The 25,557-nt window shown below is 40.1% G+C and overlaps 1 protein-coding gene across 1 annotated transcript in view; it reads right to left on the bottom strand.

Moving 5' to 3' along the window:
- ATF3 (activating transcription factor 3) overlaps nt 1-24,916 on the bottom strand; it is a 55,675-nt gene extending 30,759 nt beyond the window's left edge. Inside the window, exon 1 of the mRNA XM_063792364.1 lies at nt 24,770-24,916. The gene's annotated coding sequence lies outside the window, so the exon portion shown is untranslated. The remainder of the gene's footprint in view (nt 1-24,769) is intronic.
- Nucleotides 24,917-25,557: the final 641 nt, after the last annotated feature.

Raw genomic sequence — 25,557 nt, forward strand, 5'->3', positions numbered from 1 at the left:
GAGAAAAGCTGGAACTTAAGTTTAACAGTTATAGTTTACTCAGCTTCACTGTTACATCCTAGATGAGTATTGTATTAAAAAATACTGGGCCTTAAGTCTTCATAACAATCCTGATATCCACTTAGAGAGTAATCATAAATCACAAGCTTGCATTGCAGAAACGTTAAACTGAAGTTTTGTTTTTTCCTTAAAAAAAAAAAAAAGTTGACCAAGAGTCAGTGATCAGGACCGATCAATTAGCTTATGTGACTTTTTAAAAACAGTTTCTTGGTCAATTTAAGACATTCTTTTTTTCTTCTTCTTTTTCTTTCTTTCTTTTTTTTTTTTTTTTTGAGACGGTGTCTCACTCTTGTTATGCAAGCTGGAGTGCAGTGGTGCAATCTTGGCTCACTGCCACCTCCACCTTCCTGGGGTCAAGTGATTCTCCTGCCTCAGCCTCCCAAATGGCTGGGATTACAGGTGCTCTTTGGACTCACCTCTATAAAATTGAACATAATCTCTTATTCCTTTCCCCCAACTTTTTTATTTATAATTTAGTTCTTCTATGGGTTCCCTCTGTACACTTATATGATATACTTAACCTTCTATTTCTTCCTCCATCTAGAAAGTAACTTTTGACTCCCTAGTACATTAGCTGAGGATATCAGCACAGTTCCCTTCTGTCTCTCCCTTGCTCCCATTATCAGCTATTTGTACCTTTAATTTTGCATCAAGAATGAAAACATTTACAATGAGCTCTGTTTCCATTCTCATGTCTTCCTTGCTTTGTGGGTAGGTTGATTTTAAGAGCGGAGAGCTAATAGACAAGGTTTGCATTATTATGACTATGTCAACCCGGGAGTGCTGTGATGCCGAGGAGTGTGCTAGGATCACATTTCTCCACCCGGCCACAGTCACCACTCATGGCCACTTCAAGGAGAATGTGCCTAGTGAAAGCAGAAAAACAGACTCTCTCTCATGACCTGGGTTCAAATGTTCAAAGCGATGCTATATTTTAGATGGCTTCAGATTAGAAGAATAATTTTGTTTTAAAAATATAAATATGTCTTCATATTCACAGAAAAAACTATATACATGTATTACTTATATTTTTGAAAAGGAAGTTATTGCCAAGTATGAAGGCGACTAAAATATGGCATCATTTTGAGCATTTGAAGGAGTGATTATATGGATGGTGGAGGAAGAAAGCAAAATTCAAAATGTCCAAAATAAGAAATAAATAGATAATGTCCAAATGGAAAAAATCAGGAAATGAGCAGTATACACACATGATTTATAAATATGGAGAAGATACAGTGAAAAGAATTGAAAGCAATTGCCTTCAGGGAGTGGGAATCAGGTGTGGGGTTGCATGAGCTGGGAGACTGTTTTTGTTGTTGTTGTTGTTGTTGTTGTTTTTTCATTATAAGCCTTATAGTATTGTTAGAGTTTTTAAACTTTGTACATGTATTACTTTGATAAAAAGTAAATTTAAATTTAAAAAGAGAGTAACTGTCCTTCTCATCCTACCCACAAGGTAATTACTGCTGCCCCAATCTGATAGGCATGAGGCGCTAAAAACAGACTCCAAGGCTCTTTGTGTGAAATGAATTTTGTGTCCCGGTGGTGACACCCTAGGGTGACGAGATGTGATTCTTTATTGGTGGACACAATGTCAGCAAACCTGTCTTCACTCTTGAGCCAACTGGTTCTACCTTTTCCTTGGTGGGAGCTGGTGGAAACATGCCGGGTTAGGGCTGTTTCTGAGCAGGGTGGGGAGTGGAGAACGTGCAGTTTCAATTAATCCCCTTGTTTTCAACCAATCCACACCCTGCTGGGAGTCTCCTAGTCCTAAGCCTCTTCTGTTGGGTTTCAATGTCTCCTTAAAACAAGCTTCTCAAGGAGAGAGGGATAGACACCTGGCTGCAGGGGTAGAAGAAGCTACCGAGGAAAGCAAAATTGAGTCAGACTTAATGGCTAATTTTCCCTGGTCTCAACATTCTCCCTCTCACTCACCTCCCATAATCGCTGTCACCCCACATGCTGAGTCTCACAGGGGTCTACAGAGGGAATGAAACCCGCCCCCGCCCCCGCCGCCCCAGCAGGTGCCTTGCTTGGACTGCTGCATTGCTAAACTAAGTACAGTCACCGTATCCCACACTCCCTATTTCCCACAATTCTGTTGACATCTCTTGTCTGCTGTTATCTGTCTTCCTGTCCTGTCTGTCCTTTAAGATAATTCATTTTTTAAATCCCTGCAGTGTTATTTGCAGGGGACTTGGGACGAAAGACAGGAGATACACACATATGTATGAGTGAGTGAATGAATGGTTAATGCTTCATTTTAACTGGAGTTACAACTGAAGTTCCATTTGAAAGGCTGGATTTTATTTCAATGGAAATAAAATGGAAAGGCTGGATTTTATTTACTGTTTTCTGCCCTCTGTTTTAAGTTCATATTCTGGGGTATTTCCGTCTTAGCAAAACTTTGTTCCTTGACCAATGGCAGCTTCCCTGAGTCCAGCCTGTGGGCTTCTAAGCATGTGGGTTGGTCACAAGAGGTACAGACTAGAGATTGTGGTTTGCGTCACATAACCCACCCCCATGGCAGCAATCCTGACTTCTGCAAAAGCCCACTCACAAGTCAGTTGTTTGGAATGCAAAACATAATTTCCCATAGAAACAATATCATAAAGGAGTATTTTAGTTCTCAGGTCAGCTTTCCAAAAAGTCTGTCTAATGCAGATAAAAACTCATAGGTACAAATATTCTTCATTTATTAATGTATTCATCCCAAGCATTTATTGAACGCCAATTATGTATAATTTAAGCACGATATTATTATTGTAGGATTCTATCAAACACGGTCTTTTAAATATATCACTTTCCTCTATTTTTTAGCTTCCATTGTTTTCAACTTGGAAGCTCTTCTCCAAAACGTAATCTTCTTCTCCCGCCTTCCCTCTAACTCACCTATTCCACTTTAAGAGAAAAAAGCAAACCTTGTGTCAGAGTCGGTGAAAATGTTCATTCGTCAAAGACAGAAAGTCCCCAGAGCTTCTCTGCACCTGGAGGGCTCCTCTGCCCTGCGGAGGGCCCAGCCCAGCGTTACTTTCACAGTAAGAAGCTGCTCATTGTACTTTCCCCAGGGCCCTGCAGGGACTTGGGTGAAACTGAGAATTGGCTCCCCATCAATTATCTTTGGGATTCCTAAGGTTGCAGCACTGACCTGAACAAAAAGTCACTTTTTAAGGCTTAGCGTGATAACTGTTGGTTATTTTTTGCCTTCCCATAAAATTCAAAGGTAACTGGGGCATGTTGCCAGCTCAGCGCTTCACATGTTTATTTTCTCCCACGTCAATTCATGTCTGGCTTCCAGAGGGCTCATGCTGTCACTCTTGAGGCATGGATGACAGCTACTTTGTGGTGGAGATTGGAAATTCTCACCAAATGAAGTTCTTTGGCACTTTCTCCAAAGTTATTCAGGGCAGGAATATTATTCAAGATGGCAAACTCATACCGATGTAGTCATTCATTCATTCACCGAATACTCCTTTAGTGCTCACTGCATGCCAGGCATTGCTCTTGGTGCTGAAGATGCCCCGTGGAGTCACTGCTACGTCATTAACTCTGCACTTTGAGCAGCAAAGAGGAAGAAAGTGCCATGTCCTAAGAAGAGTATGCCCTCCCACTGGCTTGCCCCAAATAAAAATTCACCAGCTTAGCAGAAAGGGAGAAAGGGGAGAGGGAGACATAGGGGAGCTGCCTGTGTGTGTCCTCCTTCCCCAGTCAAGCTCTGGGTCAAGAGATAATAGAAACTTCATGACAAATTAGGGAACCCCAGGATGGAGGTGCCCTGAGCCCCCTTCCACAGGTAATTTCCCCCAGAATCCTGTGTGTGAAGGTAGAAGAGGCATGGCTGAGTGAGGCATCCAGGCGGATGGGCTGAGGACAGACTCACAGTCTGGTGCAAAAAAAGGAGCCAGGACCTCCCCTGCCCACGGGCAGGACCCCAGAGGGTTGAGAGGGGCTGGAGGACCCAACAATTTTGGGAAAAGGAGAATGCCAAGGCCACTGGAGACCACAACATATCCTGGGTCATTTGGGAGGAAGTCAGGAGGATGGGTGCCAATGACTAAAGGCCCGGGGAACCTCACACCTCAACAAAGCCACTGTGGACAAAGAGCAACAACCATGGAGCAGGTGCCTCTCTCTCTTGGCACCAGGGCAAAAGTAACCCTCGTTACACGCATACACATACACACACACACACCTAGAACTGAGACCCCTCCAGGAAGATGGGAGAAAATCTGCCTAGGTTGATAACCAGAAATGATCCTGTAACCCTTCGTTTGGCTGAGTTTATCTGAAGAAGACTGTTTTCTGTGACAGAGGGAGGGTTCAGAAACTAAGAATTACAAAATATAATCGATTACAGTTTTGCACACATGAATATGTGGCCTATGAAACTTGCTCCTGCTTCACACACAAATAAATCTTTAAAACCACATGTCTTCATAAATTCTCTGGGAAAGCAAACAGGTGGTGAAACAGAGGCAAGCTCCTACATCGGATGGGGTGGTTTGAGGTGGCCCCTCCACGGAGAGCTCCCCTGATGGTGAAGCCTGAAGGAGAAGGTGCCAGCCATGCAGAGAATCCTAAGAAGAGGGCTCTAGGCAGAGGCAACAGCACCAGCCAAGGTCCTGAGGCAGGAAGGGATTCAGCTATTTGAGGAACTGAAGGAAGTTCGCCAGGACTGGGCACAGGGGCAAGGCAGAGGGAGCCAGGCTGAGTCTGGAGAGGTCGACAGGCAGGAGGCTCCAGCAGCGCCTTCGCGTCCCCAGGGCTCAGCAGCCCCAGAGCTGCCACACATAGGAGCCCCGCTCACCTTTCACCCCCCAGCTCTGTTAGTAATCCTTCCTCTCACCATCCTGTGGATCGGCCTCACTATTCAGGCACTTCTCTCTGTCCCCTTAGAGGCCTTCCCACCCCCTCGACACTCAGAACACATCTTATCTTGCAGGGTTTCTCTTCTCCTCCTTTTGGTATCTGACAGGTTGGAGAGGGGACACCATAAGGTGATCACAGGGCTGGAGAATGGGCAGCCACAGGGCTGTGTTTACCATGCAGATTCCTGAGTCTCTGTCCCAGGTATCCTCACACACAAAGCCTGCCTGGGGCCCTGCTATCTGAGTGACCAGAAAGTTCCCACAAAAGTTCCATCCAGGTGGCCCGGGAGCCGCACTTGGAGAGACTTCAGGTGAAAGAGAGAGGCCGTGTTAGGCAGGAAGGGGAAAGTGAGGGACAACTTTATAAAGAATTTTAACTCCAGCATAGCATGATGATGAATTTTATGTGTCAGCTTGACTGGGCCATGGGGTGCCCAGATATTTGGTCAAGCATGATTCTGGGTGTTTCTGTGAGGGTGTTTTGGGTGACCTTAGCATTTAAACTGATGGATCAAGTGAAGCAGATTGTCCTCCCCCTTGTACGTAGGCCTCATCCAGTTGTCTGAAGTCCTGAAGACAGCGAAAAGGCTGAGTAAAAGGTAACTCCTCCTGCCTGACTGCCTTTGAGCTGGGACATCAGTTTTTTCCTGCCTTTGGACTTGAACAGAAACATCAGCTCCTCCTGGGTCTTGAGCCTCCCAGCCTCAGACTGGAACTGCACCATTGGCTCCTCAAGCTTGCTGACTACAGATCTAGTGGCCCACCAACCTCCATAATTGCATGAGCCAAGTCCCTTACAATAAATCTCTTATACACATGCATCTTATTGGTTTTGTTTCCCTGGAGAACCCTGACTAACACAGGGAGTAACAGCTGTTTTCTGCTTTCAGGATGCTCAGAACTTTGTATTCCAGTGGGAGAAAATCTGTCCGGACGGTAAAAGTTGTTCATAAATACATATTGGTATAAGAAATCAAGAAGTGGTATGCAGCATAGGTCTCTTCGGGGGACTTTAAGAAATAATTATAGCTACTATTTACAAGTACTATGAGTACCCTGTGTGTGAGAGGTGATATTTTATCTCCTCCCCGTTGTAAATACTTATGTAACGTCTGGCTTTCTTGCGTTTCACCTACCATGAGGGCAGAGATACGGTCTGTTTTGGTCATCACTGTATCTGTGGGAGACAGCCCAGGATATGGTAGATACTTGGTAAATACCTGTTGAATGCGTCAGTCTATGTATTTCTAATCTTTACAACAATGCCACATGGTAGATACTATGATTCCCATTTTAAAAAAAGGAAACTGATGCCCAGCGGGAGTGTTGTTATTCTCCGATTACTATGCCCCACCCCTTCCATCCACTTCCTGCCCTCCTCTGTGCCCTGAGGGGCTAAACTCTACAGACTTATAACCTGCACTGCTGGCTAGGGAAGGAGAGAGGTCAAGGTTAGGACCTCTGTTTCAGGGTTTTGTTCCGACAGTGGTCGTGTTTCTTCAGGGCCACAGCCCCTGTCAGTTGGCCCTTGTCCATGATGCCAGCTTTCAACAGGATCCAATAAAATATTCCCTCCTCTTGCCCTGTAGGCCTGGGTGGTGACAGCTTTCTGCAATTACTAGTTCCTCAGTGCTTCACCATCCCCTGTGGGTTCCTGTAATCCTGCCCAAGCCTCAGTTAATAGTCCCTTTGCTAAACTCTCCTCAGTTAAACCTGCTGTGTGTGCCATCAGTTTCCTGCTGGCATCTTGACTGATAAAGAGAAATGAAACTCGGGAGGCTGAAACAGGAGGATCACTTGAGCCCAGGGGTTCCAGAGTGTAGTGCACTATGAGCATGCCTGTGAACAGCCACTGCACCAGCCTGGGCAACATCACTTAAAAAAAAACAGAGAGAGAAATTAGGTAACAAAGCCACACAGCTAAAAAGCAGTGGAGGCAGGCTTCAGACACTAAAGTGTCTAGCTATGAAGCCCATTTTCATTTTGTTATACCTCATATTCTTCTCTCAGAAACCAGTTAGGAATGAGCCTGCCCCATGACAGCCTATGCTCTCCCCTAGAACATTCCATAACCCTGGCATTCTTTAGCGCTTTCCCTTTCCCTGGAGAGATGAAGGGTGGTACCATGGAAATAGGGGTCAGCCTTTTGCAACCCAAGAGACCTGGATTGGAATCCAAGCTCTGCTACTGGCTCTGTGACTTGGCAACAGCTTGACTTCTCTGAGCCTCTGTTTCTCGGTGTGTAAACTGAGAATTATACTTCAGCGGGAGCTAATGAAGATTAAGTAAGCAAATGTATTTCTATCAAGAGCTCAGTCAAGTTGGGCTTTCCCCTCCTTTCTCCTAAGTGCAGGTCTCATGGAAAGGCCGGAATACTTGCCTGAAATCACTCAGTCTCTGGTTTAAAAGTGCTGCTCAATCCCTCTGCAGGGAGAGATGTCAGGAGCTTTGACTGTTGGAAAAAACGCACAGGCATGTTTCAGAAGGTTACTACCAGAGTGCTCAGTGCAGGGGACGGAAGCCCAAGCCTTCTTTCAGGCATTATTTTACTGACTTTCTTGTGACATGGCAAAAGGTGAATCCCATGACCAGTGTGTGTTTTCTCCAGCACTAATGACTGTGACTAAAATAGAGCTTTGTGGGGGAGAACCCACACAGCCCTCCCCTTGGAGAAGTTCTGAAGGCTGCCCTGCTTTGCTTTGCCAGGGTGCATTGGGTTTGAGAGCCATTGGTTGGCGACTTCAGTCTCTTTATAAGCCTCAAGATGTGCAAAAGAAAATGCATTAATACGAGCTCACCATTACAGAATTTACAGAGGCTGGCCTGGTTCCTTCCTAAAAGGTGGTGCACAATGAAGGTTAACTTCTGAGGTGGGAAGGGTTGCCAGATAAAGTACGGGGCACCCAGTTAAGTGTGAATTCCAGATAAATCGCAAATATAAGTCTGTCCCCTTCAATGTTTGGGATATAGTACACTAAAAATTCTTTGTTTCTATTTGAAATTCATGCTTACCTGGGCCTGACGTATTTTCATTTGCTAAATTTTGCAATCCTGTAAGTGAGGGGAAGGGAGATGTTTCACTGGCTTACAAAACATTGTTTTCAAGCATTCTTCACACATTTCAGAAGCTTCATTTTACTCAGAAACCAATGTGCTTGTTATGAATTGCTTTTTTATATTCATTAAAAGAAGACTCCAAATAGCATCCTCTTAACTGAGTTCTGATGTCTATTCCTCGAAAATAATAAAACTATATTTCCTTAAGAATATGCAATTATATCCTTTATCTAGAAGCCATGTATCTGAAAACTTCAAATATCAAAATGCTGGCAAGCTTTTATTATATCTGTGTGTAAGATATTTCACATGTATATATTAAGTATGTCTCCGGGTACTGAGTAATTATTTTAGGATTTTCATTTTATGAAAATCAAAATCACCATTGTATGGTTTGCATTTTCACAGTATGGACCATATTTTGTTTATGCTGTCTATTTCTCTTCAAACCATTAATTATACGATAAAGTATAATTTTCTATTGCAGTGCAAGTGTCTAAGGAACCACAAACAGTTTTTGTATTTCAAATTCCATAAAACATTCTTCCACTGACACAAACAAAGTCATCAACAACAAAATAAAACTCCTATGACACCCATAAGAAATGCCATGGGTTCATGCAGTTCACTCAGGGCACTGCTGAGCTTTTCTTACATATCTACTCAAAAAGATCTTGGTTTTTTGACTTTCCGTCTCAAGCAGGTGCAGGGGAACAAACTAGGAATGTGGCTAGGACTTCCACTAAAGTCAGGTACACTGAGAGCATACGAGCAGAAACCCCACTGAGACACAAGACCAAGAACTCCAAGAGCCCTGCAGGGGCCGGCAGACCTGGGCACGCGCCAGCCCTTAGGCAGCACTGTGTTACTGAGTCACATAACCATGTTGCATGTCCTCATGAAAACTTTAAATTATATCCAAGTCAAAAGTTTTGTCTTCCCATCCCTCTCTGGAAAAAGTACCACAGCACTGTAAAATATACTATTATATGGCCAGGTGCAGTGGCGCACGCCTGTCATCCCATCACTTTGGGAGGCCAAGTTGGGCAGATCACTTGAGGCCAGGAGTCCGAGACCAGCCTGCCCAACGTGGTGAAACCCTGTCTCTACTAAAAATACAAAAATTAGCCGGGCATGGTGGGGGGCACCTGTAATCCCAGCTATTCGGGAGACTGAGGTGGGAGAATCACTTGAACCCGGGAGGTGAAGGTTGCAGTAAGCTGAGATTGTGCCACTGCACTCCAGCCTGGGTGACAGAGCGAGACTCTGTCTCAAAATAAATAAATAAACAAACAAAATATATTACTACAGTTTTGGAAATCCTAGACAATGTCACAATTTTCTCAGAAAATTAGAGTGCTGCAAATGTGGGATAATTACTGGATTTTAATGTTTGTCCTCAGTAGTGAACACAGAGTGAAGAATGACTATCATATATTACATAAGAAAGTGAAGGCTGGGTATGGTGGCTCACGCCTGTAATCCCAGTGCTTTGGGAGGTGAAAACAGGTGGATCATCACTTGAACTCAGGAGTTCGAGACCAGCCTGGCCAACAGTCTCTACTAAAAATATAAAAATTAGCCTGGTATGGTGGTATGCACCTGTAGTGCCACCTACTCAGGAGGCTGAGGTGTGAGGGTCACTTGGGCCTGGGAGGCGGAGGTTGCAGTGAGCAGAGATCGTGCCACTGCACGGGCAACAGAGCAAGACTCCATCTCAAAAAAAAAAAAAAGTGGAAATTTGAAAGAAAACAGTAGTGAAAATGAAAGCATTCTTCCTCCCAATAGAGCTCACACTCTGTAGAGAAGAAGGATACAAGTAAGTAATTGTATCCATCAGTATAGCTTAAATTATGCTGTAGTAACAAACAACTCTACAACTGTTTCTTTCTTTCTTTTTTTTTTTTTTTTTTTTTTTTGAGACGGAGTCTAGCTTTGTCACCAGGCTGGAGTGCAATGGCTCAATCTCGGCTCACTGCAAGCTCCACCTCCCAGGTTCAAGCGATTCTCCTGCCTCAGCCTCCAGAGTAGCTGGGATTACAGGCACACAGCACCAGGCCCAGCTAAGTTTTTTTTTTTTCTTAGTAGAGACGGGGTTTCACCATGTTAGCCAGGATGGTCTCGATCTCCTGACCTCATGATCCACCTGCCTCGGCCTCCCAAAGTGCTGGAATTACAGGCGTGAGCCACTGTGCCCAGTCTACAAATCTGTTTCTTAACCAAGATAGTTTATTTCTCATTCACCCTACTCCACATCGGCTGGGTTCTGCTGTTTTTCTCAGAGCCCAGGCTAATGAAGCAGCCATCACATCTGGATACAGCATTGTTATTCTACCATGAGATACTCATTTTACAGAAGAGGAATCCTGGATTTAGGGTGATTAGGTGACTTAACTAGGCAAGGGCAGAGCCAGCCCTAAAACCAAGGTCTTTTAACTCTTACACCAATGCTTCTTCTCTTCTACAGATAAAAGTTGTGCTGTGTACTAGGCTGACCGTTCCCCCAGAGGGACTGGGAGTAAACAAAGCTCCAGATTAAACTCCAAAGGTTCAGTCCTTCAGTTTTTGACATGTTAGCCATCATTCATTCACTCAGTTTGCCATGTGTTGGCACTGTTTTATGCACTGGGGATATGCTGGTAATAAAAAAATATATACTGCCCTGCTCTTTGTGGTGCTTAGAGTTTTATGATGGGGAAGGTACATGGAACTGAGTTTCCCAAGCTTGGAAAGGAAGGCTAAATAAAATGGCTCCAGAAGGCTGGGAGCCATGCCTGTAATCCCAGCACTTTGGGAGGCTGAGGCAGGTGGATTGCCTGAGGTCAGGAGTTCGAGACCAGCCTGGCCTACATGGTGAAACCCCGTCTCTACTAAAAATACAAAAATTAACCAGGCATGGTGGTGCATGCCCGTAATCCCAGCTACTCGGGAGGCTGAGGCAGGAGAATCACTTGAACCTGGGAGGTGAAGGTTGCAGTGAGCTGAGATTGTGCCGCTGCACTCCAGCCTGGGCAATAGAGTGAGACTCCGTCTCAAAAAAAAAAAAAAAAAAAAAAAAAGTCTCCAGAGAGCTGCCTGGGGCTCTAGCTCCTAGAAGTTGCTTGTCTAGGGATGTGGAAGGACACAGACACAGCCTGGTGGTTGGGAATGAGTCCATGCCTGGGTCTGCTCTGTCCCTATCGTCACTGAGCAACAGTAACCCTGAAATGCCCCCAGAGACTCTGGTTCTGGGACGGGGAGCTGGAGGGCTGAGTGGACCACTGCAATAGTGGAGAAGAGGGAGGGATGAGCACCGAGTGAGGGAGAAAAAGACACAAAACCAAACAAAACAAACATCACTTTCCCCTGAAATGAGCCTGCAAACTCAGCTTTCAAAATACATGAAGAAATCTAATGCTAAGGAAGACAGCCAACAAAGTGAATAGTCAGGACAAGATTCTACTCCCGGTTAAAGGTAGAAAAAAGAGCCAACTAAAAAAAACCTCAGAAATGATTAGTATAAACATTGAAATTTAAAATGCACCAGATAGAAAATTTCTGCCTGGATAAAGTTGAAGAAGGCATTAGTGAAGTGGAAAATGGTGCGGAGGAACACATCCAGAATACAGGCAAAGAAGAGAAAGTATTAAGAGACATGGAAGATTGATTGATCATATTGTACACTATAAATACATATCATTTCATCTGTCAGTTAAAAAAGATTAAAGAGTTAAATGAATTTATCTACAAAGGAATAAAAATTAGTCTGACAGCAAGCAGCCTTCTCATAGATACCAACTCTAATGTAACAAAAATTCTGAAAGAAGAGAAAGGAGGAAATGACAGTGATGCAATATTTAAAGACATAATGGCTGAGAATTTTCTCGAAGTGAAGATACATTGCAGCTGAATTGCAGAACACTATGAATAAAGAGATAATCGTAAGTTAACAGGTATCACCTCACACGTCAGAGTGACTATTATCCAGAAAAGATAGAAAATGTTGGTGAGGATGTGGAGAAAAGGAAACCCTTTCACACTGTTGGTGTGAATATAAATTGGAACAGCCATTATGAAAAACAGTATGGAGGTTCCTCAAAAAATTAAAAATAGAATTACCATATGATCCAGCAATCCAACTACTGAGTAATATATTCAAAGGAAATGAAAACAGTATGTCAAAGAGATATCTGCACTTCAGGTTCATTGCAGCATTATTCAGAATAGCCAAGATATGGAATCACCCTAAGTGGCCATTAACAGATGAATGAATAGAGAAAATGTGGTATATGTACACAATGAAATATTATTCAGCTGTGAAAAAAGAAACAAATCCTGTCATTTGCCACAACATGGATGAATCTGGAGGACATTACGTTACATGACATATGCCAGGCAAGGAAAAACAAATACTACGTGATCTCACTCATATGTGGGAATTGAAAAAAGTTGATCTTACAGAAGCAGACAGCAGAATGGTGGTTACCGAGAGCTGAGGCCGTGGTGGGGGTAGGGTGGGGGTGGGGCTGGTGAGTTGAAGCGATGTTGGTCAAAGGATATAAGATTTCAGTTAGAAGGAATAAGTTTGAGATCTACTGTACCACATAGTGACTATAGTTAATAACAATATATTGTATTCTTGAAAAATGCTTAACAGAGTGAATGCTAAGTGTTTCCAGCACAAAAATGATAACTATGTGAGGTAATGTACATGTTAATTAGCTAGATTTAGTCATTCCATGTTATAATTTTACTTTAAAAATCACATTGTACACTATAAATATATATCATTTTATCTGTCAGTTAAAAAAAGGTTAAAGAGATAAATGAATTTACCTACAAAGGAATAAAAATTAGTCTGACAGCAGCCTTCTCATAGACATCAATAGATTCTAGGAGATAATAAGGGTAATATGTTCAAAGTGCAGAGGGAAAATAAATATCAGTCTCGAATTCTATACCCTGAAAAATAAAGAATTTCAGGCATCCAACGATGAAGAGAGTTTACCAACCACAGACTGTCACTTAAAGAACTACTAAAGAATATTTTATTTTGGGCCAGGCTCGGTGGCTCACGCCTGTAATCCCGGTACTTTGGGAGGCCAAGGCGGGTGGATTACGAGGTCAAGAGATGGAGACCATCCTGGCCAACGTGGTGAAACCCCGTCTCTACTAAAAATACAAAAAAAAATCAGCCGGGTGTGATGGCACGTGCCTGTAATCCCATCTACTCAGGAGGCTGAGGTAGGAGAATCACTTGAACCCGGGAGGCGGAGGTTGCAGTGAGCCGAGATCACACCATTGCACTCCAGCCTGGGCGACAGAGCGAGACTCTGCCTCAAAAAAAAAAAAAAGAAAAGAATATTTTTTAATAACTTTTTTATCTTTAAAAACTTTAACTCTGGAATAAAAATAAGATGGGGAACAGGGTCCACATGTAATCAAAAAGTGCTGAGGTCCTTGCTGTGGTCAAAAGGACAAGTAGAGTTCTACTTACGAAAAAAAATCAGTAAAAGCAAAATGAATAAACAAATAAAAACAGCACAATAAATAAGTAAAGTGTTCAACTTAAGAAACTAGGTAAGCACAATAGAGAAATCTAAACTAGAAATAAGAAAATAATATAAGAGAAGAATGAAAGAAATTATATTTAGGGAAGATGAATAAAACACAAAGTTAGTTTTTTGAAACAACTTACAGAAAAAGATCAACCCTGAGCTCAACCAATCAATAAAAATGAGAAAAACACAAACAGAAAGTGGCAATAAAAAGGGATAGAAATAGATACAGTGGAGATTTTAAAATACATAAAGAATACTATTAACTGCATCTGAATAAATATGGAAACTTAGGAAAAATAAATAATTTTCAAGAAAAAAAAATTTGGTAATTTATTCAGATAAAACCAGAACTAAGCCTTAGCTACTAAAGAAATTAAATTATTAATCAAAAGTTCTTCCATCTCCAAAGACATCAGGCCCAAACATTTACCAGATTTTTAAGAAATAGATAAGCCCTGTTTTAAACGACAAAAATTCTTTCAGAGGGTAGGAGGAAAAAGGAAGAGAATTTCCTAACTTATTTTTTGAGATATTAAAGCCAGACAGGGACAATCCAAATAAGGAAAATTATAACTTAATCTCATTTTTCATGTAGATACAAAATCTTAAAGAAAATATCTTGACCAAGTGGAATTTCATCTCAAGAATGAAAGAATAATTCAAGATTTGAAAACTTATTAAATTAACAAATTAAAAAGAAAGGCCTTTTTCCTTTATCTTTTATCTTTTTAGTATCTCAAGAAATGCAGAAAAGGTATTGACAGAATATAGCATTCATTCATGGTTTTAAAAATCTTAGCAAACTAGGTATAGAAGGCAACTTTCCTTACCTGACAAAGGCTATACATCAAAACTCTACAAGCAAATATTATATTAACTGGTACTATTTTAGAGACATTTTCATTAAAGTCAGAAACTACAGAAGGATATAAGTTATAAGCCTCTATTCAGCATTATACTGAAGTTCTTAACTGATGTAATATAAAACAATGGAAAAAGAGAAAGATTAGAGACTGTTTTTGTTTGCTGAAAATGTGATTGTCTACATAAAGAACTCAAGAACATTCACATACTCTTAGAACTAAAAACTGTCCAGCAAAGGTTGCTAGATACAAAAAACATGCAAAAATCAATAGCATTCTTAATAGTAATAACTAATTAGAAAATATAATTGAAAAAATCCCATTTATAATAGTAACAGAAATTACATGGCACCTAGAAATAAATTTGTTAAAAGGTATGAAAGACCTCAAGGAAGAAAACTATGAAAGTATTATTGAATAAAATACAAGAAGACCTAAATAAATGGAGAGAATTACTATGTTTATTGATTACAGTACTCGGTAATATAAAAATGTTAGTCATCTTGGTGGCACCTCTGGTGTCGTGGTATCATGCAAGATTCCCATAAAAATATTAGCCATCTCCATATTTATTTGTAGATTTGATGAAATTTTCATATTAAAAATCTTCAAAATGTGTGTGTGTGTGCACAATTCTTAAGAAGCTAATTCTAAAATTCATGTGAATGGGTCAGGAAGAGCCAAGAAAATTTGGAAGAAGAAGAAAAGAGGGTAGCAGGACTTGTCTTGTTAGATATTTAGACTTATTGAAAAGATTGTGGTAGTACTGGCATAGGGAATAGAAATAGATTAATGGAACCGAACAAAAGCCCATAAATAACCTATATACACGAGGAAGCTCTGTACCTGACTGAAATAGCCTCACAAAGCAATGGGAGGAACTCGTGAGACTGGGACAACTGGTTATCCATATGGGAGTAAGTTAAATTAGATTCTCACTCACATCAGCCATAAAGATTAAAGACACAGATGTGAAAGGCAAAACTTTGCAACCTTGAGAAAAAACAATATATAGGAAGATACACTCATTATCATCAAGTACAGAAATATTTTATATAAGATACAAACATACAAACAATAAGAGGGATATATTTGATTACATTAAGAGAAAAAAACTATGTGTTAAAAAAGACAATACAAACAAAATGAAAAGATATTATAGAACAGGAGAAAGCATTTGTGATGAATATACCAAAATGAGAGATATTTTAAGAAACAAAAATTATATAAGCTTGATTATTTGATCACAGTGCAGTATAACTAGCTATTAATAATAGAAATTAAAACAAAAAATCATTAAATATAAGGACAGAAAATTAAAACAGAAATTAAAGTATAAGAACATAGCAGTTAGAAGATAATTAAAATAAGAGCACAATATATCAAAAGGTATGAAATATTGTACTATGAAAATATGAAAATATGAAAGTTGTACTAAAAGTTGAAGTTACAATCTTATTTGTTTTTATTTTCAAGGAAAGGAAAAATAAAAGCATTCAACCCAAGGGTTTATAAAAACAACAATGACAACAAAATCCCTAAGAAATCAGTAGACAGAAAAGACTAAAGGCAAAACCAAAACTAACTGAATTAGGATATAGGAAAACTTATGGAATTAATTCAAGAGCACTTTTTTTTAAAAGTAATAAAGTAGACAAATATTAGAGAAACTAAAGAAGAAAAAAAAAACCCTATGAATAATAAAATTAGAAATAAAAAGGGGAGGTTCAGCACCAGATAAGGAGGAGATATTTTAAATATAAGACAATACTTTGCAAAATTATAAATTATAAATCTGAAAACCTAGATGAAATGAATAGTCTGAAAATATATACATTATCAAAATTAGAAGTATAAAACCTACATATGCCAATCACGGCTGAAGAACTTAGAAAAAAAGGAAAGATTTCCCTCCAGGAAAAAAAATGTGTCTAGGCCTAGAAAACTTTATAGGAAAAAAATCTTTCAATTCTTAAGGAATACGTAATCACTATGTTTCAGTAATTTCAAACACTGACAAATATGGAAAATCTATCTAATTTACTTAACAGATATGACCCTGATATAAAACCCTGAAAAAGACAGCTCAAAAAAAGAAGATAATAAACCTATCTAAATTATGAACATAGAAAAGAAAATCCAAATTCAGATAACAGTATCAAAATAACCCAAGGAGGGTTTAATCTAAAATAAAAAGATTTTATGTTTTAAGATCTTTAAAATCCAATACTATAATATATTACATCCACAGGCTAAAAAAGAAAATCCAAATAAGATTCTCAATTAATGCAGGAAATACATTAGAATTCAACAGCTGATCCCTATTAAAAAATAATTACAAATTTAAGAACTTTTATTAACATAACAAAAAGTGTTTATTTCAAACAGTCAAAGTCATCTTTAAGGATGAAATACTAAGGCAATATTATTAAAATCAGGACCAAAACAAAGATATAGTTTGTGGCCATTTTTACTAAATTTTGACCTGAAAGTTCTAACCAATGAAATAGGGCACTTATAAAAATAAGATGCACAAACACTGGAAGGGAGAAAATAGATTTGCAATTACTTGTACATGATATAATTACATTCCCGGAAATTCAAAAGAACAATTCAACTAAGAATTATTAGAATCGATATGAGAGCCCAAGAAAACTGCTAAATATAAAAAAGACACAAAAGCCAAGTACCTTTTGTATATACAAATTGTCTGTATAAAAATTTGTATATAGAAATTTGCTACATTGCTTTTCTATATAGAACTATTATCCAATTAGAAAATACAACTTTTAGAAAAGATAAAATGACAATAGCAAAAATCAACAATGATGACATTGGAAACTTCTATGGAATGCCTTGGAAAAGCTATAATGAGAATGCGAAGGACCCGTAGGAAAAAATTATAAAATGCTATTGGGAAATGCAGATTTGAATACTAAGCTTTATGGCAACGAAGTCAGTGCTTTGCAAATTAATTTTGAATGGTCAATATAATTTCAATAAAAATCTCAATAGTATTCTTTTCAGAATTTCACAAAATCATTCTAATGTTCAACCAAAATAATAATTAAGTATGAACAGCAAATAAAATGTTTTTTGTTTGGTTTGGTTTTTGAGACTGAATTTCACTCTTGTTGCTCAGGCTGTAGCTCAATGGTGCAATCTCAGCTCACTTGCAACCTCCGCCTCCCGGGTTCAAGCCATCCTTCTGCCTCAGCCTCCTGAGTAGCTGGGATTACAGGCATGCGCCACTATGCCCAGCTAATTTTATATTTTTAGTAGAGATAGGGGTTTCTCCATCTTGGTCAGGCTGGTCTCGAACTCCCGACCTCAGGGGCTCTGCCCGCCTCGGCTTCCCAAAGTGCTGAGATTACAGACGTGAACCACCATGCCCGGCAACAAAGAAAATGTTGAACATGAAAAGGAATGATGAGACAGGGGCCTTGCCAGCTCTTAAATCATTTTTAAAAACAAGTATCGATAAGAGTATGGAACTTGCAAAAGAACAAGTGTAAAAATGTACATATCAAGACATAGAATAGATATTCTGAGACCACTGTACATATGAGAACTTTATGGTAAATAAAGCATCACAAATTAGCAGAGAATAAAAGTATTGGCGGCCGGGCGCGGTGGCTCACGCCTGTAATCCCAGCACTTTGGGAGGCCGAGCCGGGCGGATCACGAGGTCAGGAAATCGAGACCATCCTCGATAACATGGTGAAACCCAGTCTCTACTAAAAATACGAAAAAATTAGCCGGGCCTGGTGGCGGGCTCCTGCAGTCCCAGCTACTCAGGAGGCTGAGGCAGGAGAATGGCGTGAACCCGGGAGGCGGAGCTTGCAGTGGGCCGAGATTGCACCACTGCACTCCAGCCTGGGCGACAGAGCCAGACTCCGTCTCAAAAAAAAAAAAAAGTATTGGCTGGGCGCGGTGGTTCACGCCTGTAATCCCAGCACTTTGGGAGGCCAAGGTGGGTGGATCAACTGAGGTCAGGAGTTCAAGACCAGATGAAAATGGCCAAAATGATGAAACCTCATCTCAACTAAAAAATACAAAAACTAGCCAGGCGTGGTGGTGGGAGCCTGTAATCCCAGCTACTCAGGAGGCTGAAGCAGGAGCATTGCTTGAACCTGGGAGGCGGAGGTTGCAGTAAGCTGAGATCGCACCACTGCACTCCAGCCTGGGCAACACAGTGAGACTCCCATCTCAAAAAATAATAATAATAATAATAAAAGTATTATTTAATGCATTGTTCTGGGTTAACTGATTATTTAGAAAAAAATTAATTTAGAGATTTACCTCAAATCATAATCAAAATAACTTTTGATGGATAAAGAGATATAGTTAGATGTAAAATACATACACATTAAAATAAAATAAAGAAAAACCAGAAGCACATGAAAAAATGTTCAATAACTTTATCAAGGGAATGTAAATTTAAACTACAATAAGCTACCACTGCACACCCAACAGAATGGCTAAAATAGAAAAGTCTGACAACACCAAATGTGGACAAAAATTTGGAGCAACTGAATTCTCATGCATTGTTGGTGGGAGTGTACAATGGTATAACACCTTTGGAGAAAAGGCTGGTAGTTTCTTATAAAATGAAATATACATCTATCCTATGCCCAGCAATTCCACCCATAGGTATTTATCCAAGAAAAATGAAAGCATATGTCTATAAAGGACATTTACAACGGTGTTCATAGTTTCATTATTCATAATGACACCAAACTGGGGACAGCCTAGGTGTCTATCAATAGAGGAATAAATAAACTGTCATATAGACATACTATAATGAAAGCTTACGTTTAGTAACAAAGACACAAATTCCTGAAGCTCACCAACACAGATGAATTTCAAAAACATTATGCTGTCAAAGAAACCTTATGCAAAAGAGTTCATGCTGTGTGACTCCATTCCATATAAAGGTCAAAAACAGACCAAACTGATGATGAAAAAACTAAAATCTGTGGTTGCCTATATGGGTAGAGTAGGAGTGAGGACCAGCTGGGAGAGAACACGAGGGAGCTTTCCAGGATGATGGTAATTTCCATTTTTTAAAAAAGTCTATAGATATGATTTATATAACACACTTATTTAAAGTGTACAATTCATTGTTTTTTCGTATCCTCATAGATATGTGCAACCATCACCTGAAAAAGTCATACCCTTTGAGTTTTACATCTTGCTAGGCATATGCATCTGTCATTTGTCAAAACTTACTGAATGATCCATTTAAGATTTGTGCATTTCCCTGTAATTACATAAAATATGGAAATTTTACCTTTAAAAGGCTGTTTTCTATTAGAAGAAAATATGAAATAATTTTAAAAGTTCTATGTGGAAAAAGTAATTCTCCAGAAAAAAAAATTGACAGATTCGATTACTTTAAATCTTAAAATCTCTCTGTGCCAAAAATATATAAATATAACTTACATTCAAATGTAAATGTCAAGCCAGGGAATTATTATTACTTTAAAAAAATAATAGATAGGGAGGTCTTTGTTGATATATTTTATATATTATAAAACATTTTAAATCACTGCAGATATTAAGATTCCAACAGATGTACAGGCAAAGGCTCTGAACAGAAGATTCATAAACAGAAAATAAACTTGTTAACAAACATGTGGAAAATTTCTTTGTGTCTATAGAAATTAAAATTACATCAAGAGCAACATATATCAAAGACTATGATTCATATATTGTTTGGTTTATTTATTTTTGAGAAATATGTTGATTCTTTTTGAGGAAATATATTTGAAGTAAATAAGAATTGCCATGAACATAGATTTAGCTACAATAATGTTTATTACAGTACTATTTACAATATTGATGAATCAGATATTACCCAAATGTTTAACATAGAGTATTAGTAAGGTAAACTACAGTAAAAAAATTACATTAATTGGAACTCCTGTACAATCATTAAAAATTATGTTGTAGAAGAAGAAGAATTCTTATGAGGTGGAAAGAATGAAGTGGGAAGATGTTTACATTTCGAGTGGAAAAAAAAAAGCCAAAAAAAAATTTACTGGTTCTATTACACTAGCTCTTTCCCCTGCGTCTCCACTGTGGACACACAGGCATTGAGCTTCTGTCTACTGTCTCCTTTCTCTTCTCCCCATTTCCCTTTGGAAGCCATTCCTGTCTTTCATCCTAGTAAGGAGGAAATAGGCTCGCATTAGAAAAGTGGAAAAATGAAAACAAGAAGGGTGTACAACTCTTTGTTATACAAACTCTATGATATATGGTGTACATATATGTACACTATGGTGTACAAACTCTATGATATATGTACAACTACGTACATATATCATAGTCTTTGATATATGTTGCTCTTGATGTAATTTTAATTTCTATAGACACAAAGAAATTTTCCACATGTTTGTTAACAAGTTTATTTTCTGTTTATGAATCTTCTGTTCAGAGCCTTTGCCTGTACATCTGTTGGAATCTGTTCTGGTTAACTTTTTTATTAGGGAAAAAGTATTGCCACTATTAAAAATTCGAAGTCAGAAAGTGTATATGATGAAAAGTCTCTCTACCTCGTCCTAGGCTCTTTAATCAGTTTCTCTTATCTCTTTCCAGACATACTTTTTAGAAAGACGTTTACCAAAAGCAACAAACAAACAAATGAAACACAAGATAATAAAAAGAAAAGAAGGCAGGGAGGAAAAAGACGGAGGGAGAGATGGGAAAAGAGGAAAGGAAGAAAGAGTAGAAGAAATAAAGAAAAGGGTGCCAGGGGAAAAATTCAAATAAGTTTATTCTGTAAGGGCTCTAAACAGCCAATGTTTATTTTAGAATATATGTTAAACATTTAGATCCTTCAGCAACCTGCTACTAACTTAAAAACCCTATTAAATTAATATTAAATTTACAAGTATTTTTAAAATAAATAAACCAGGATCAGAAGTAAGGAGCCTTTTTACTTGAGATGCCTTAAGGAATAGTCATCCACACCCAAATTAGGATGCCGGTCCAACAAACATTAATAAACCTACAGTAACGACGGAGTTGGGGAGGTGAAATTATCACTGTGTTGGACAGGCAATTTTGAGAGAAAGAGAGCAGTGGAGGTTTAGACATTAGAAATGCCCTAGCCTGTATTTACCCCGATCAGAGAATCGGCCTAGGACAGAAATACCAAATGACAGTCACCAGGAGGACACACTAAATTTGCCTTCTGGCATCATCTTCAAATATTTGGGATGGGACCACAGATCCTGACTCTCCTTAATGGCCATTTTGGATTGATTTGCCATGAATGGACTGGCTTAAATTTACTACTCGAAGTAAGCCTAACAATAATTATTAATGGGTCCACGAGGAAGAGATCACTCAATACAAGTAGTCCGCAAAAACACGCCTGAGCCCCTTAGTTCAGGGTAGGTCGATGTTTTTGGTGTGCTCTTTCTCTGGGGCTCCTTTTCCCATGATGCAAATGTGGAGCATGCAAAGGATATATACTCAAGAGACGAGGCTTAATAAAATTGTGTTGGTCATTAAAGACATTCTTAAGTAAACAGAAATATTTTTGTGTGTAATTCAGCTTGGTAGCCCCAAAATAATAACCAATTTGTTTATGAATAACTTATGTATAAGTGAATGTATAATTAGTTCATGATTTTTTTCTTAACACATTAAAAAAATTATTGACCACTCTCCATGTGAATGACACCTTGCTAGATGCAGTAACAAACCACAAGAGCAGAGCTCTGGCATTCATAGCTTTTATCTCATTCGTTAATTCTGCAAATACTTACTGAGCACCTTCTATGTGCAGGCTCTAAGTTAGAAACTGGGGCTATAATAGTCGGCAGATCCTGTCCCTACCCTACAAAAGTTCAAGGCTCTTCTTCTGACATAGGCAAAGAAAGTGTTATTAATATTCTCATTATGAGATGAGGAAATTGAGGCATTCCCATTCCAATATTCAGTTCTGGAACAGGACTGGAGCCCAGTTTTTCTCTCCTGAGGTCTAAATACTTGGCACACTGCACTCCACGGCTCTCAGAACTTTCCCCATAATAATGAGACAAAGGAGCTTTAAGAAGACATTCCCCAGTCCCCCTCCCCATGGGCTTCTGCCCCCATCTTTAAAACTGGGGGAAATGATTTTTGTCCTTGTTCCTATTTTAGAAGGAGCAGCACAACCTTAGACTATTATTATAATTATTAACACCCGTAGCATTATAAAAAATAAATAATTTGCTAAGCTCTTTAAATCCACCTTTCCCTAGAGTTGAGTAAATGGAAAATAAGCTATAAAGACATTTTTTTTCCCTATAAAAGGATCAGACATCAAGGCATTCAGATAACAATGCTAGATCTGGATTGGTCCTCAGGGAACTCTTAAGTTCACCTGCCTTTCATGACATCTGAATCCTTTGCACAGAAACAGAGACGAGAGAGAAGGGCTGTTTTTCCTGAGAGCATTTTCTTATTTCTTCACTCATTGCAGCTGTTAACAGCAGCTGGTTTCTTGAGTGTGCTGAAATGCCCACTGCCATGTAAACACTCTCTCTAACACCCTGCATTACTCATAGTTTGAAAATCACTTTGACTTCTGAAACATAATTATGTTAATGTCAGATGAGTCAGCAGGGGGACAGCATGCTGCTCCTACGGCAGCTGCACCTCCTGCCAACCTCTGAACGTCTCAGTGCCTGGGGCTTCAAAAAAAAAAGAAAAAAGAGAGAAAGAAAGAAAAAGAAAACCCCTTTCTGTGGGCGGGAAGAGAAATTATATTTATGGCTCAAAGAACAGCTTCAAAGAAGTGGCCAATTTCACTTTCGCTGCAACATGAAAGGAAGAGTTAAGTAAAATCGCTACCCCTAGGTTAATCTGTTTATGTGAAGAATAAACAGGAATTTGGAGACTTTCTCTAGGGAATCTGTGACTTTCCCTCAGAGATGGCTCGAGACAGGTCACTCTGGTCACTGTTCAGTCGTGATCCATTAGTCGCCGTACGAGTTTTTACTTTCCCAGGAAGTGATGCCAAGCAGTGCAGGAGGTGCATCCTCTTGGGCACCAATAGGAACCAGGAGGCTGCTCAATTTTCAGGGGTCCCCAGACCCTGGATGGGCTTCCCAGCGCGTGCTTTGCTCCAGCAGCATGACCCCCTCAGACACTTTTGTGAGCTGTTTTCAGCGTCATTTATAACCTCTCAACTGTTTCCCCTTCCTCGGCTGCTGGGAAAGGAACAGGAACTGAGCAGGACAGGGCCGGAGGTTTCTATGGCACAGCTGACCGTGACCTCCACCCCCTCTATGCCCTGGTCACAGTTCAACCTGCCAGTAACCCCAAACATCACCCCTCAGCCTGCCTTACCCCACCTGCCCTGTCCAAACTCAGGGTGTTGCTTTACATCCACATTGTGCCTCTGAAAAGGCTCTCAGCTTCATCCTCACTGATGTCTCGTAATAACCCATATTTTATAAATGGGAAAATTGAGTTTCAGAGAAGGGGTGTCCTTGTCCAAGGTCGCACAGCAAATGGCAGAGCCAGACACTCAAACTTGTGCCCTTTCTGGTCTGCCAACAACAGAACCACAGATCCACACTTAAAGGACAGAAGAGGACTAGTGGGGCTGGAAGAACCCCAAGTGCACATGTTTTTACAGATGAGAGGAGTAACCAAAACCTAAAGAGAAACAATGACTTGCCCAAGGTCACACAGCTTTTACTTGGCAGAACCAGCTGCCAAACAAGATCTCCTGACCCTCACTCCAGGGCTTTTCCTCTCTAACCTCTTTACTTCCTCACTCTGGACTTATTCCAGTTTAAACACAGGAAGAACCAGCTCTCCCCATATCCAGCCCATATCCAGTTAATCTATCCATGTTACACTGCTGATACAAAGCATTCTATTCCCAAAACACAAGGGCCCCAGAACAGGCAGGAATGTCAAGGAGGAGAACACACTAGAAGGAAGGGGTTAACCAACTCCAATGGCTTCCCATTATGAGTAATCAATGCCCTACATTGACTACAGCACTGACTAGTGGTATCCCCAAACCACGGTTTCATCCTGGATGAGACCGAGACGGCATCGCTGCCTCACTGGGATGCCACAGGTCGTCCCACAGGTGTTATGTAACCTGCAGAGGGGTCAGTAAAAAACTTAATCCAACCTAGAGATTCTGCAGCACCCTAACTCCAGGACTTTTGGATCCCTATCCCTCAGATCACTTCATTGGGTACCAGATGCACCGAACTGCTCACTTTCCCCCCCCTCTTCTGGGTGGCACCCACCCAGCAGGGCCACAGTGGGTACTCCCCCAGCTGGAGGTTTCCTGACCAAACACCTTTCTCCTGTAACATTTTTCCCACTTAGCCCCAAAGCCAGAGAAAAAGTCAAGACTCACGTTTTGGGGCAAGGTGCTGAAAATCCTTAGGAAACAGCAGAGCATCCTATATAGAGGAGGATTTCTCTTCTTGTCACATCTTCCCATCTGATCCCATCCAATTTATCCTCAAGGCATGGTTGGTCAACTAAAGCTAACCCCACCTCCGCCCCACAAAGCAACCAACAGCTGTTACTATATTGAGTGGCCATATGATGTCATATCATAGGTGACTAACCCACCGAGGCTTCCCTACGAGCCATCATCTAAATATGACAGCCTTCCATCATCCTGACCTTTTCACGGGAGAAAGCTGAGTGAGGGGCTTGACACTGATCTGGGGCTCCAGTGCATGTCTGGCCTTCTGTAGCCAGCACCTCTGGGGACACACACGAGCAATTGAGGACACACATGCCCCCATGCACAGATTCCTTTCCTAGTAGAAGACACTTTCACCCAAGACAGTTTTCTTCCCCTGGCTGACTTTGAAAATAGTAGCCATCAGAATAGATAAGAATCACAGTCATAGGGAGGAACGGGGAGGCCTGTATATATTTACCATGCTGTATATCCAGGTGCTGGATTAGATTCTTTACATACAGTTTTGCATTTAGTTCTCAAAACACTCTGAGGAAGGCATTACAATCTCTATAAAGTTAGAGAAACTAAGATTAGAGGGGTAAGTAACTTTCCCCAGGTTACAGGGCTTGGCTCAGATTCCAGCCCAAATCTGTGTGACACTACAGCGGAATGAACTCTACAGAAAGTTGTTACCACATCACTTGGCTTTTTTAAACATCAACTTTATT

The sequence above is a fragment of the Pan troglodytes genome, chromosome 1 (assembly GCF_028858775.2).
Source record: "Pan troglodytes isolate AG18354 chromosome 1, NHGRI_mPanTro3-v2.0_pri, whole genome shotgun sequence".
NCBI lineage: Eukaryota > Metazoa > Chordata > Mammalia > Primates > Hominidae > Pan > Pan troglodytes.